The 15,490-nt window shown below is 39.9% G+C and overlaps 1 pseudogene; it reads right to left on the bottom strand.

Annotated features, from left to right (window-relative positions):
* Positions 1–12,448: 12,448 nt before the first annotated feature.
* LOC149167931 (uncharacterized protein At4g15970 pseudogene) lies at positions 12,449–13,927 on the bottom strand (annotated as a pseudogene).
* Positions 13,928–15,490: the final 1,563 nt, after the last annotated feature.

The raw sequence follows: 15,490 nt of genomic DNA, 5'->3' as shown, positions 1-15,490 counted from the left end.
AGAGTCATGATGCGTTGATTCTCCTAAGTCGACATTTGGAGGTTCTTCCACAGTTTCCTTGGAAGGAAGGGAAGTGGAAGGCTGTTTATTGTTTGGTTGATTATTAGGGACATCTTCAATTATGGGGTCAGGAGGATTAGTGTTTGGTCTAGAAAGAATTTGCAAAGGTTTTTTTATTGTCTTACCTTTTTTGGGCTGATTTGGGACTGTTTTCTTATTTGTTTCAGGGAAATCAATTTTCCTACCTCTTAGATTGTATTGCTTGTGCACCTCAAAGACGGCTGAGTCATATCCCTACCTAAAGTCGAAAGATTCTCCTCATTGGGTTTTAAACTGTTTAAGTATGTGGGCCTCTTGATCATCTTGGGATAAGAAAACTTCTTCTTCATCATCAAGTCCCATCAAATTGATTTGAGTATCTTCTTCTGGGCCTTTAGAGTGAGAAGCTTCTACATAGTTCTCCTAGAAAGGGGGTCTAATGTTTTGATCAGGACCATTTTTTCCAGTGTTCTGGTTTTGGTTTTTCCTAAAATTAGGATTTCTCCCTGTACTAGATTACTGGTTATCCCAAGGAGATTTCCTTTCGATTATCTCCACTCTGTCTCCTAGTCTATCCATTCCTTTAATTATGGCATCTAGCTTTTGTTCGAAGGGTGAGCTTTCTTCTTTTAATGGTATCCTTCTTTCACTCCTAGCTTTGGATCTTTTAGAGAGCAGGTTGGCTTCGACACTTACTGCTATGCTTTGCATATCTTCCAATGTAGGAGGGTTTCATTCTCTCAGCTGGAAAACCATATCAGAATCAAATCCATCAGGGAATTTGATTAAGGCTAAGCTAGGGGGAGGCCTTAGGTCAAGGGGAATAACACTATACACACTATTAAATCTCGTGCAATAGTCTTTCACAGTTTCTTGTGGTGCTCTCTTGAGGTTCTCGTATTCAGATAAGATCTGAAGGGGATCTTTTCTTTTCTACCATATGTTCAGGAACTGTTGGTAGAGGGCTCTTAGAATGTCTATACTATTGGGTGTTAAGGCTCTGAACTAGGTTCTAACATCTCCAGTAAGGATTTGCCCAAAAATTCTCATTTGCACATCAGTAGTGTCTATTTCATACATTTCGAAATAATCAGTCATTTTCCTAGTATGTTTCTAGGCTGTATAGGTTCCAGTGCCATCAAAGGATGTGATCTTACTTTGATAGTCTTGGGGCATGGTGCCTAAATTGGCTGGTAGCACAAGGGGAGCATATCTATTAGCCATTGCTGTAGGTAGTGTTGAAACAAAGACTGGAGTTGGGGTAACAGTGGATGTTTGAGGTGTGGATGGAGGACTAGGGGTTAAAGTCAACTGTGGAGTGGTTTGAGGTTGAGAGATATGAGGGACGGATGAGGAGCTTGCAGAAAGAGAAGTGACTACAGAAGGGTTAGGAGTTCCTTCAGTGGTAAGATCAGATTGAGGTGAGTTTTGCAAATGTCTATCAATTAAGAAATTAGCTCTTTGAACTTCGATTTCTCTGATGAATTTTGGGTCTTGGACTAGGTCTATTAATTCAGAATCAGATGAAGTTCAAAACAAAGAGGTTTCAAAGTACTCATCAATGGATAGATCTTCGAGAAACAACCACTCAACAGGACAAGATTGAGATCTAAATATGGGTTGAGGGCTAACAGATCTTTCTCGTCTTCTAAGAATTTTGGGGATCAAATTGGGGTTCTCGAACACTAGGGGTGGATTAGGGTCAGGATTAGCCCTAGCGTATCGAGTTCTTTCTGAAGCCAAATTTTAGGTCTTTTGTTTTGTAATTTCTTTTAAGGACATCAAAATAACTTCTATGAATGCTTTAAGATGCTTGTAATCAAAACTTTGTGTTTCTTAAAGATTTGTTTTGCCTGAGGAATTGGTCTTCCCCAGTGGAGTCGCCACTATGTTATCACTCATATTTTCACTTAGAAGTTATGAAAAGAAGGGACACTCCAAGGTAACCACAAACCAATCTTTTAAGTACAAAATCTAGCCAATCTGTACTTAGAGAGGGCTCTCTCTTTATGATTTAACTTTGTTTTGTGAGATATTAGGCTAGCTATGAAAGCTTGTAGGGGATTTTTGGTTGGATGGTGGAATTTTGGGAACAGATGGATAGAGAAAGGCCTTCAAGCCATTGGGCTATGGAGTCAATCGAATACTGGTTTAACTGGATCAGATCACTTATGAAAGGGAAAAATCACAGGGCAAGATAGTAAAACAAAAAGGCAAATGTCAAGTTCAGGTGGATGAGATGGTCTTAACCAGGGAGAAAGGGCAATGAAGAATCCTTTAGCCAGGGTCAAAATGAGGAACATAAGAGGCCTATCAACAAAGGGCAATTAAGAATTCTTTGTTCAATTGAGCCAAAGGGATAAACTAATAGAAGAAAACATTAAGAAAGATAAACCTTTTAAAATAGATTGTAGCAAAGCAAATTTTGAGATATCGTTATTTCGTTTATCATTCAGATTTCATGAAAACACATATGATTATTAATAAATAGAGATAGAACAGTAATAAACAAGAGATATAGAATACTTATTTGATTTTTGTTTGACACAAGTATCCCATGAACAATCTTTACTTTATTCCTTGATCCAGCAAGCCATACAAGTCTTGGTACAATAGCACTTCAATCCCAAAAGAAAATGTCTATAGAAATGTCTTTGAATCCACACCTAATACTTCGAATAAAGAATTATTTATACAAAATTTACATCAAAATATCTCATAACTAAATGATATTTATTCTAGGAAAATAAAATATCTATTTACACAAATATAGAGACGGATGGTCTCGAATATAGTGACAGATAATGAACTGATTTTTGCTGTCCCTGTTTTTGTTGGAGGAGCTGGAGGCATGCTCTATGAATCTGCATCTTGTTGTTGTCTTAGTAACTCTGTGCTAGACATCTGATTTGATCTTTTTAACTAATAATCTTCACCTGTAACTGATACTCTTTCCCTGTTCACCAGTATTCATCCTTTTTACCAAATTTACTGTGGTAAAAATTTCTATTTACCTCACTGTTTACCATGATGATTTATAGGATGTTAGTCATGCTGGACCACTAATCATCCTTTGGTATTCTTGTTTTTGTCAGTTTCCTGTAATTTTCATCTGCTTCTGTATATTTCACAAAATTAGGCTGTTCTAGGAATAAGTGTTTTACTTCATGTTCAATGAAAAAGAGGTTCTCTAAACTGTCGTACAGTACTTTCCCTGTTGGTAATGCCTTGATTGAAGATGAACTAGCTTGACTGTTAGCCTGCTGATGTAATTTATCAATGTAATCAATTTGAACCGTTAACCTATCATTGATGACTAGAGGGCTTGGGAGTCCTTTCATTCTTAAGATGTCAAATTTCTTCATGAACTCATCTATATCTTCCTACATGCTTTGACATCTTCGTTCCAGGCCTTGCATTAGATTTCTTTTGGTCAGCACTTTCTTCAGTTCGAGGATGGTAGCAATCCTATCCTCAATATTTAATTGTTCTAACTGATGCCTGCTTTTATTGTTCAGGAAATTGATTAATCTGATTGCTTCCTTAGGTTTTCTACCCAATTCCTCTCTGGTCTTCCGAACTTCTTCAAGAGCAGGTTTAACCAAATCAATTTGTTCAAAGATAATTTGAATGGATGACCAAATATAATTGATGGAATCAATGATATTGGTCCACCATATCTTCCTAATGTCTGTCAAAGGCTTTTCAAATGATAGGTCCTTCTCCAATTCTTTAATTTGTTGTGTCATGCTTTTATTTTTCCTTATTTCTTCTGCATAATTCATCTTGGATATATCATATTTCTGCTCCAAAGTAGTGAATTTCTCTTTTACTTTCTGTAGCTCTGTGACTTGGAGTTTCATTTATTCCATGGACTTAATTAAGTCCTCTATGCTCTATGGTTATGTACCTGCATGTGTTGTACTTGTTGTCTCTATGGGTGCAGCTATTGCCAAAGGAATGTTTGGTGCTAAAACAGTTGCCAGTGTGGAAGGAACTGCTGTTGAAACTATTGGCACTACAGTTTGAGGTTGTGTGGTCGACTCACTCTGCCTTGACTGCACTACTTTCTCTAATTCCTGCTCTGTTTCCTTCAATTGCTCGTTTAACTTAAGGACCAAGTCCATAAGTTCTTCTTCATTTTTATTCTCTATTACTTAAGCAGTCTGAGGGTGAATGAGTGGTGGTAGTTTCAACTGTTTTCTAAGTGCGGCTATATCTTCATTCTTTTTCTTAATTAAGCCTTCTACTACCTTAACATCTTTTGGGTCATGACCCAACTCAATTACTAACTCCTCCAATGATTTTATCATGTTATATTTTGCTTGTGAGGAGGCTTTCTCCAGCTGCAATTAGGCTGTAGTGTTGCTCAATGAATTTTGCAATCTATGAGCCATCATTTCTTTGCTGGTCAGTGTTGAGTAGACCATCTCACCTATTTTCTTGTGTAATTCAATCTGATCAATAGGGTGGATGTCTTTAGCCATGACTTCAAACTCAGTTTTGAGATAATCTGCTAATGAATTTGGCTGCAACACCATGGGCTTTAGGAAACTCATTTGCATTTTTCCCTCTTTGATGTCAAAGGCTGACATCAATCTGGTTTGGTTTGAAGGGGCCATCTTTAAGTACTGAGCATAGGCTTGGGCCTTCAGTTGCTCATTCTTTGTCTTGATTTCTTTAAACTTCCCCTTTATATCTATAACTTTCTTAGAAGAAGACCTGAGAGATGAAACTTCTATACTCTGTTGTCTTTCTAGTTCTTACCTCTGTGAACTTTAGGGTGTCCCACCTGTTGGGAATGAATGCAAACTATCTGTCCCTTCCTTTCTCATGCTTTCTGTAGTTTCATCTATGAACTCCTCAACTGAATAAGGATTCAACATTTACCTCTTAGCAAAGGTTTGATCTGTAGGTCTGCTAGAAGGGGTAACTACTTCCCTATCTCTTTTCAAATTCTTTTCCTTGTTCAAAGGAGTTTGCATAACTGGGAGATTTCCCATGTTTGTAGGAGCTAGGTGTGGCTATGGTGGAGCTCTTTCTTCAGAGATTTCAGGTTGCTCTAATACCTCTAGTTGTTCTGATGCTTGTGGTTGTCCTATTTGTCCTAATGTAGGAAGACTATTTTCCTGTGTTTGTCCCAATGATGGCTCTACTGTGGGAGCACTAGTTTCCTGTGTTGGCTTTTGAGATATTTCAGCTGGCACCTCTACAAAAGAGTCTAGGTCAAGTATCTTTTCCAAATCTTTCATCACATTCTCAACATCAACTTTATCACTATCTTCCTCTATCAATGTCCCTTCTCTCCATTCATTTAAATTGGCATATTGTTCTATCTCAGGGATTCTGTGGTGGATGTAGGGTGACAACTTATGTTTTGTCCTCCTATCACTGATGAAACCATGAGGGTCATAAGCCCAAGCAAATATCTTCTTTAAATGCATCTTTCTCTCTATGATTTGTTTTGCTTCTTGCCTTGCTCTTCTATTGTTGCACACAAATGGGCCTAAGTGGTCTTTGATCCTCAGTTAGTGTTATTGGGAAATCTAGTGTCCACTCGGAGCTTCTCTTCCCACTAAGATTGGTAGCTATCTTAGAAACAAACAAACTAAAACTACTTTCGCTTTCCTTTATGAGAAGTAGATAAGAGGGGAACAAAGGACACCAGCCTTAGTCTTGTGCTTAGTTCCTCTCCCTTCTGACAGATCCTTACCACTTTGCCTTCGTCTACCCAGCTTCAAAGAGCACCTGTGGGATCAAAGCAGCATAATACTATCGAAGAATAGAGATCTACAATCATAAACAATAGAGGACCAGATATATATTTACCACACAAATGCATATATCATCAAACATACAAGAATGTGGAGGAAAACTTGAATAGCTTTATTAATATCAAGAATAGCAAAGAGGATTACAACCAATTGTTCTGACCCAACGTCATCCTCCCAGCATGAAAGCCCTTCTTCACCTCATGAAAAGCTTAGATCACCCAACATTATGATATTCCACCAAGAAACCAACAACACTTCCTTACAAGATACAAAATTCCAGCCTCCGGATCTCTGTGATGAGGGATCCATATATAGATGATTGCAGGGGGGTGAGTCAGCTTCTGGGATTTTGATTAGTGTCCTCTCTCTGATAGTTCTTGATTTCACTTGGAGATTGATGATCTCTTACTCATCCCTGGGTGAATTCAGAGGGGCAAGTGTCACAGGAGAAGTTTCTGGAAGATTCCATGACGATCCACCTTGCAAACTGTCTCTGCCATTTGTCTACTCTCGCCCATTACACCCTACAGAAGGGCTTTCTAATATGCATCGCACCCTCTGCACTGGGCAGTCTGTATGGTCTAGCTTTGACCAGTTCTGAGCAGTTTTCTGTGGAGAAATTTTGGGAGATGATATAATCAGCCAACCTTGTTCCTTTAGGGTGTGAAGCAACACTTTTGGGGACTTAGGATCCCTTGGTTTATGGAGATGTATGATTGGGGTTGCAGTGCCCAAAAATGTCTATAATAGTTGCCCCCTAAAGCATGAGGTCGTTAATCTTTTGATGTCGCGTGAAATGATTTACCATGAGGATCCAAAGTTTTTTCGAGCTGGAAGGCGACCTGTAATAAGATACAATACAATACACTATCTTCATAATATTTTTCATGATCTAGCAAAGGCGGGAATTCCCATGCTCAGCTTTATAAATTCATTTTCATGTACATAAGACAGACAATCGTCTGTGTGGCAGACTGATGATTCTGATAGAGCCATCATCCTTTGATTCAGATGATCATCTATGCAGCAATGATGTACATTTGATGTCTTTATTTTCCTGAATATATCGCAACCCGGATGGATGAAACTAGATCCGGGGTCTTCAAACTCGTCCAATCTTGGAGTACAAGTTGATCCATGTGAAAGATGTTCTGGAGTTGAACATGGAAAGACATCGCCTGATTACCAGCCAATGATGTAAGTTGTTAACAAGCGCGAGAGGAATCACCGATAATGATGATGGCCCTCAAGTTACTACAGTACAATTCACGTGGTGTGAAAAAGGGACTTGGCATCGAACACCACGCAAAATCTTTCAGTCGAAGACCATTGATGTATACCTGTTGCTGGAAGTGAGAAACTTGCCATTGAGGCATGCAAGCTTCAAAGTACTGAAAGGGTTGTCCCTAAGTCGACTTCTTGGATAATGAGCTGATGTCGACAAGAAGCAACCCATCGTAGGAGGGCCTTAATGAATCCCACATCTACGACTCAGAATGGAGTAAATGATTTTGGAGGTGAAAACGATTTGATGATACAGGGTTCAGGGTGGCGGTCATGAAAGAATGGAGCATGAATGCATTGCAGTGGATGAGACACAGGTGAATTCTCTGAGCGACTTCTCTTGAACATATCGGCAACACTGACATGGATTGGTAGCATTAACCCCAAAAATGGATGGTGCGATGGACCAATGGTGATATGACCGGTGAACGGAATAACCCAACCCGACTCGGATGTGGAGTGAAAGTGTCATGTTCAAGAGCGACTTGCTACCAATAAAGTTTCTTCAAGTTTTCTTCCCAATTTTTCCCCGTCATTGCTGACCTGTACCTCTTTATTTTTGTCAAGCTTGAGGAGGATAATATATGCTTGTTCTATAATTTTCCCTTCGGGAAAACCCGTCGCTATGTTTTAACGAGCCTAGCGACAGTGAAACTCGTTCTTGTCTATATTGACAAGTTTGTCGCTATTTGGCTTTAATGAGTTTAATGACAAAGATAACTCGGTCCTTTTCAATTTTAGAGAGTCTGAAAGGGATGTAAAGGAAACTCCAATAATCCTTTTTCTTCATATAATCCCTTAAGTCCGAAAAAGTATAAAATAATACAAAAGGGATGAAATTTTAGTAATTTTAAAGAGCCGAACAAAAAAAGCGCTCGATATTTTTGTGTAATAATCCCTCAGGTCCAAAAAGATTAAAATATAGAGGAGGGATAGCATTCCCGGTAGCTTTAACGAGCTGGAGAGGCCAATTTCTCGGCAATATTTTCATATTTTATGAGTCAGGTGAAAAGAGCTTAAAGGAGACTCGTCTTTTGAGGAACGAGTGATAATTTCAGGTAGCAGTTGATTCCAAGTAAGGTTTGGAATTTTCCAATCACGGCAGTGTCGCAAGGATGGCTAACAGGATCACTCTTCGCAGCTGTTCCTCAAAAGGGGTAAACAATCAAATGGAGGTGAATGATCGGATAAACCAGAGTGGAGGTGATGGTAAGAACATGACCAGGGCTCAAAAGCTGATGATAATGCATTCACAATGGTTATTTACCAGGGATTCGTTCATTTTTTAATGAACTTAAACTCTGGGGGAAACATTTTCTCATTGCTAAGGTTTAATTTTTAACGAGCTTGAACTTCGCATAAAAACTGCTCGTGATAATGGTCATTGATTATTTGATTTCACCGTTAACCACTTTGTTCCTTCAAAGGTTGTACTGCCTGTTCAATTGCTTCATCAAACCGATTAGAAATGAACAATACACGTTTGAAAAATGAGTTAAAACATTAGTTTTTTACTCGAATTACGTGAAAAGTAATTTAAAAGTGGTTTTTACCCCTCATTTTACCATTTCATTTGAACTTTGGTTTTTTGGAGCTCTGGAGGTGCTTTCCCCCTTGATTTTCACCAGCTGATTCCAGGAGATTCTGTGGACGATTCTTGGCACCGTCTGGACTAGGTAGGAGCTAAACCTGAGCTCTTCAGTTGCATTCCTTCCTTTTTGAATTCTGAGCATGTTTCCCTATTTTTCTGAGCCCCTGGGTTTTGAAAAATTCACCCTGGATCCATTGCACCCTTTCTATATCGAAAGGTGTGATGCATACTGGCTTGGCCATTGGCCAATCAGTATGCATCTCACCCAATACACTGCTGGGGTACGATGGGCGCGAGAAGGGAAACTTTTGCACTGTTTTCTCATGGATTTTTTGCCTGTTTGTTGCCAAATCAGGACCCTAACTCTTCTCTTGCTTGTTTTGCAGAGATTCATTGGAGAAAAATGGTTGTTACATGGCAAGAATGCGGGCATGAAGAAGATGGCATGGTTTCTTTACATGATCCGATTACGGTAACTGCACTGCGAAACTGTGGCCTGTTCAAGTTTTTCCGCATCTCTAGCATGAGGCAACAAATCAACTTGTTGCAATATCTTCTCGATGCATGGGATCCTACCAACCAGGTGTTTCAGATCAGAGGGAAATCTATCCCCTTGACTGTCGTGGACATCTATTTTTTGACTGGTTTATCGAGGCGTGGTGCCCCTCTTTCATTATCAGGTTCCGCCTGTGGGGGCGAATCTATGAGAGATTATATTCGCCGGTATTGCAGAGAGGGATCTCAGCCGAGTAGGGATGGCAAGATCAACATTCGAGATGTCACTGACCGGTCCTTGAGGACCATCCTGTTCACTTTTGCTAGACTGGCTGGTAGTGCCGCTCTTCACGTGGCTAACAGGTCTTATATGCAGTACGCCTTGGAATGCCTTGAACCAAAGGTGTTCAACTAGTGTGACGCAGTACTCCCTGTGATGAAAGAACAACTGACCAAGGTAAAAAGCGGAAAATCCAAGAACTTTGGCTATGGTTCTATTTTGACCGCTTTCACCTTGGAAAAGATCCCACTGATGCAGCCGCAGTACATTTCACTTAGTTTACCTCCACCGACTGAGCCACAGATGCAGATATGGGTCGACCTCATGGCTCATGCTGGTCAGTCCTAGGTTTCCTTCTCTGATACCTTCTTCGAGTGGTTCAACCGTCAGGAGATGGTTTTTTCTGAGTGTCCATATGCTGGTATGGATTTCTGGGGTGACCTGGATTTGGTGCTGCCGGCTGGTGAGCAGTGGGGTGCTATCGGTAAATTCTCTGACCATATTGTTAGAGCCTAAATCTTCCTTAGGCTGAAGGAAGGCAAAATTCAGGATAACCACAAACCACACTCGGTTTGGTAGCTAGCCCTACTAGAACAGGAGAGGGCTCTCTCCGGGTCACACTCAGTAGAAATAGAAAATAGGGTCTGAGATGACTCAAAATAAATACTGATTTTAGGCTAGTAAATAAATATGAAAAAGGTAGTTTAATGAATGACTGAATTTTCTAGGCTGTATGTAACAAAGAACAGCATGAGCTGAGAAATTAAATCAAATACACAGAGTGTTTCATAAGGCAAGATAGGCAGGAAGTTTAGCAATCGAATTTGAAATAATACGGAGTGGAAAGACTATTGAGAGGCTGAAGAGGGCATGTATAATGAATCCTTTTCAGACAACAGAAGACACACAGAGGATGAAAGTTTTCCAAAGCAGAGCAATAAACTGGATTCTACCTTTCTTACTTAAAAACATTCAAATGGAAATGATTGTTAATGAACTATAAAACATAACGAGATACATATGAAACAGAGAAGAAACATATTGCTAAACTCACACCACAGGAATCTCATGAATCAAAGTTGCATCATTTTATTAATTTCCTGGCCAAATTGTACAGTGAAGCGCTGAGTTTTCTTCCACCTTTCCCAGAAACTCCAACCCTTTCCAAATGATTCTCAATACAATAAATAGACTCCAATGTGGGAAAACAGATTGACTAGAATAAGGAATTGTTTAATCATTATTAACAGAAGATGAAAAGCCAATCATCTGTAAAAGAAGCAGCGTTACATTTTCTGCTCGAATCTACTGATGACCAATGAAATCTGTAGCGTAGACCTTCTGAGTCGTAACTGAAGCCAAAAATAAACCTCCGATACTATTTCTTTGCCACGGTAGATATCTACGTTTTAAATCTGGGCGTTTCGGTCTTTGACTGTTCGCTTTCCTTTTTGTTGTTTGAAGAAAAGTTAACTTTTAATAAAAATGGTTTTGAATTCCGCCAATTCCAGTTGCAATTGCTCCTTGTATAGAAATAGAAGGAAAGGCAGAAATATCCACATCAGACTTCTCATCTCTTGATTTGTCAACCGCGAACTTTCCAACAGATTATTTTAATACGCCCTTCACCTCTGAATTCCTAGATGTAACGTTCTGAGAATCCTTCGAATAACTAGAACTTGAAGGAAAAGATATTCTGAAATTGTTGCTCTTCATTCTTCCCTTTGTTTCTTGATCTATTTACAGGAGAGCCTGCCGAACCTGTGTTTGTGTTGCTAATGTTTCTGGGAGAAAATGGCCGAGAATTCCCTATGTCAGTTCGAGGAGATGCTGTGTTTGAGTTTCTTATCTACAATATTGAACTCTGAGGATGCTTTCAAGGGAACTCCTGAACGAAGACCAGCTACAGAATGTGATGGAAGAAATTTCGCCTTTGCTGTTTCTACTGTCTTGAAAGAATTCTCCCTGGAGAAAGGCCTTGGTGTAGAATTGTTATATGCTGTCAATGATGTAATAACACTGTCAGACTTTCTTGCTTCAGGCATCTTGAATGAGCCATCTCTAGAGAATGAAGGTCTCACTGAACTCTTTATTTGTGGCAGAACTCCATATCCATCAAATTTAATTGTTTTGTAAGTTTTCAATGAGTTATTTCTTTGAAGCACTGGTTGGACACACATTGACTGAACCTGAGATCTTTGAAGAGCTGTTTCTGTAAGTACCTTGTTTTCCACTGACCTGGCTAGAAGAAGATACAGTCTGAGATTCTGTGACAACTTCTAATTTTTTCTGATTGCTTTCCTTTTGTTTCACTTACACCCGTCACAAAATCATTCCCCTGTAGGAACAACCTCGAGGAGTGTTTGCGTGCAGTAGATATGTTTCAGCCCCTTCATTGCACTCAGCATTAGTGACTAGCATTTCCTCATACCCAATATCACCATAGATGTCACAAACTTTAACTTGAAACCGAGGGAATGTATGCGGTTTTGGAAATTGGAGGCTGTTCTGGAAAGTTTCAGGCCACTCAGATGTATGCGCTGCGCCAAACGCCCAACGTGCCGTGCCTCCCTAGTGCGCTGCGCCCGTGTAAAAATGAACTGCGCGTTTGCTCCCTGCGCCGCGCCTTCCTAGTGCGCCGCGCCTCCTGCCCAGCGTGCCACACACTGATCCAACACATAGTTTGGCTTCAAAACTTCATTTTTTCACTTCCTTGTTTTATCTTGGATGTCCAAGGTTGCAAAAATAACCAAGGAAAAGTCTTCATTCACCTCACACAATGCATTGGTGATTTCTCTGTATGAGGATCCTGTTCTAGATATCGTTGTAAATATGACAGATCTTGCACATCTGTGTAGAATTGGAAACGAGCTCTCCATAATTCTCAATAAAATCCATCTCAGATAATACATTAATGTGTAGCAGCAACATGGTTGTCAAGGACAGCAACAGAACTTACTAGTCACGTTTCAAAAATTTCACCTTCTACCTGCAGTGCCTTCGAATTTTCCAGGTCAGTGTCTGTAATCTCTTCTGTTGGAAAGTCATGGACTGAAAATGTTTCCAATCTGCCAGCATTAACCTCAAATCCTGAAGCTTGTTTCTCAGTTCATAGCAGCAATTTGCATGCATGGTGCAAACCTTGTGTGAAATCTTCACAAATCTACCAAAATAAGATGCGTCCAAGGACCTCAACTTCAATTCTACTCGCTTATAGCATCTTCATATTTGATATTATTTAGCACATCTTAATCATGCTTTCCAGGATACAATTCTCGTGACATGTACCAATACCTGTAGAATTCGACTGTCCGGTTATTTGATTTTACATAGTTCCCATTGGCGTTGTTCTTCAAATCTGTAGGGCTGCCAGTGAAATGGTCACAAGCAATTTGAAAATCTACATCCGTGAAAACAAAGTTATATCCCATTGCAAGCACAGTCTGCCGAAAATCGATTCTCCTCCACATCATCTTTAAATAATCATCTGTCATGAAAATCTTCTCACTGGCGAAGTCAACTCCATCAGTCTTGAGAACAAAGCAGTGAGCATGGATGGACATGCACCGATCATAAGCCTTTTGATCCAAAGCCACTATAATTAAATGATCCAAAAATAGCTAATTTCATCCCCTAACCGAAATCTCTCCAAGAAAAGATCAATCATGGAATTTGGGGTTGTCCATGCCTGATTTAACATGGTGATTATAACTGTCTTATCAACCATAGTAGCCTTTTGCTTTAGCATATTCAGCATTATGAAGCAGAGGAGCCAAGAAAATTGGAGATTTGACGGAGGCAATGAGAAATTTGGAGTAGCAGCTCTGTGCACCGCGCGTGCAACCCAGTGCATCGCACCTGTGTTATTTAACACTGTGTGTTCACTCCCAATGCGCTGTGTCGCACCAGTGCGCCGCGCCAGTTAGCCAATGCGTCGTGCATCTGTTTTTGACCGATTTCTCCCAATTTCTCTCACTTACCTCCAAATGACTTTACTTTTCTTTGTCTGAGCTTTACACATTTGGAGACATGATTTTTACATGAAGATTTCCAATCTTAATATTGCCAAACCCATTTTCGTAATGTTTGAAAATGCCTCTAGTTACAAACTCTGTTTTGCTTCTTTGTTGCTCTTTAGACTGAATGGTTTGATTTTTGCTTGTCTTGCAGGGATGAATGGCCTGGAACTTTGCAAAGGATGACCAGGGCTGCGCCTGGAACATTTCATGTTTGAAATCTTTAAAAAAAATTACACATCCATTCCAAAAACAAATTTGACGATTTCTTCTTCAAAACAGAGTTTTGAAGAAGAATCATTCTTGAGCATGATTGACGATGGAAACTCTGAAATGGGAAACTTATTGGAGACATCCTCATGGCCTGCTAGAATTATTTGACATTCTGAAGACCAAACCCTAGACCTAATGACTAAAATGACTCTTGTTTGACCAAGAGACCATCCATGACTGTAAAGGACTGAAATCAATTTTGATGAATTTTGACCAAACCAGCAGGTACAAATATGAGGGGTGATGAATGACAAGACCCTTCCATCAGATTATGGCATGCCCCCTAGCAGAATGCAATTGAGTGAATCGAGCGAGACACCTAAAAATGGAATGCAATAAGAGAAATGATCTTTGACAGAGGGATGCAAAGACCGACTCTAACACATATCTCTATTTATCATTTCTTTTTATAATGTTCTTGTGCTTTCTTCTATCAAGACTAATAAAAACTCATGTGCTCATGCAGATATTGGACCAGTTCGGCCAACAGTACATCTGAGAGCACCAATTGTTGTTCCAGCAGGAGAGGCTGTGTGGAGGGCTATCCTTCGCGACCTTGATGTGGCCGAGACTCTTTCAGCATTGCAGGATCAGGTCGAGGGTCTCACTCTCGGTATTTCGGACGTGAGGACCGAAGAGATGCCTCTGAGGTTGCAACAACATACTACTAGCTTGCCGAGTCGATGGACTAGGCTTTTACGCATGATTGCACATGCGGTGACTTGTTATCACCAACATCATTAGACTAGGGTGCCCCCTAGCATTTTGAGTTTTGGGTCATTTGACCGATTTTGTATTGGTTACAGAACATTATGTATAAACCATAAACAGTTATATATATATTTTTGATTTTCGGAGCTTTATTTTGGTTAAGTTATGTGATCTTGATGCAAATATTGATGAAATGCTTCTTTTATAAATGTTGCAAATGTCTATCTAACACATAATTTGCCAATGAATCCGTTAATGTGTTTAAGTTTCTAGAAATATGTTGATATTGAATAGAATCAAACTGCCTTTCCAAAATCTTGATCCTTAGGAACATGCGATAGATAGCTGGATTCCGTACGGAGTAGATACCAGTGAGCTGTAGGATGACGAGCTGTGAGTCTAGCCTGATGACGAGTCGGCATATGCCACGCCTAATGGCATTAGAGAGGAGCTCTATCAACGCGTTGTATTCAACAATATTGTTTGTTGACTGACCAATACATACCCCTATGAAACTCACTAACTCGTCGCTTGGATCGAAGATGGCCCAGGCCGCAGAAGATAGGTTCTGCGAACTACGACTCGCTCCGTCGGCATATCCAACAAATGATTCCAATAGGTCCAACATCTGCAACAAATGTGAAAGTGGATCACTTAACCAAAACAATTACCCTTAGCGAAAACAAAAATGTAACAAAAGCATAGGGGTTACTATCTTGAGTCAAACATAGTAATGCTTAAGGTACAACCCATTGCGGGGTTGTGCCAGTGGTATCCCATTATAATCCACTAACTCGTAGGCTCCTTTTTCTAGTACACGATTAACAATATAGGGGCCCATCCATAAAGACTTGAACTTACCTGCTCGCATTTTCTCGGATTCCTGGTCGTAAAGTAAGACGAGGTCACCTTCTGAGAAGACACGGGGTTTGACATTCCTTTCGAACTGCGCCTTGACTCGTTTCTTATGGGATTCATTAGCCAAAGAGGCATCACGATGGGTTTCATCCAATTAGATTAGTTCCAA

The sequence above is a fragment of the Pinus tabuliformis genome, chromosome 5_1 (assembly GCF_031772625.1).
Source record: "Pinus tabuliformis cultivar Carrire ecotype Pingquan chromosome 5_1, CPIR1, whole genome shotgun sequence".
Taxonomy (NCBI): domain Eukaryota; kingdom Viridiplantae; phylum Streptophyta; class Pinopsida; order Pinales; family Pinaceae; genus Pinus; species Pinus tabuliformis.
The sequence above is the reverse complement of the archived record's forward strand: the minus strand, read 5'-3'. Positions and strand labels throughout refer to the sequence as shown.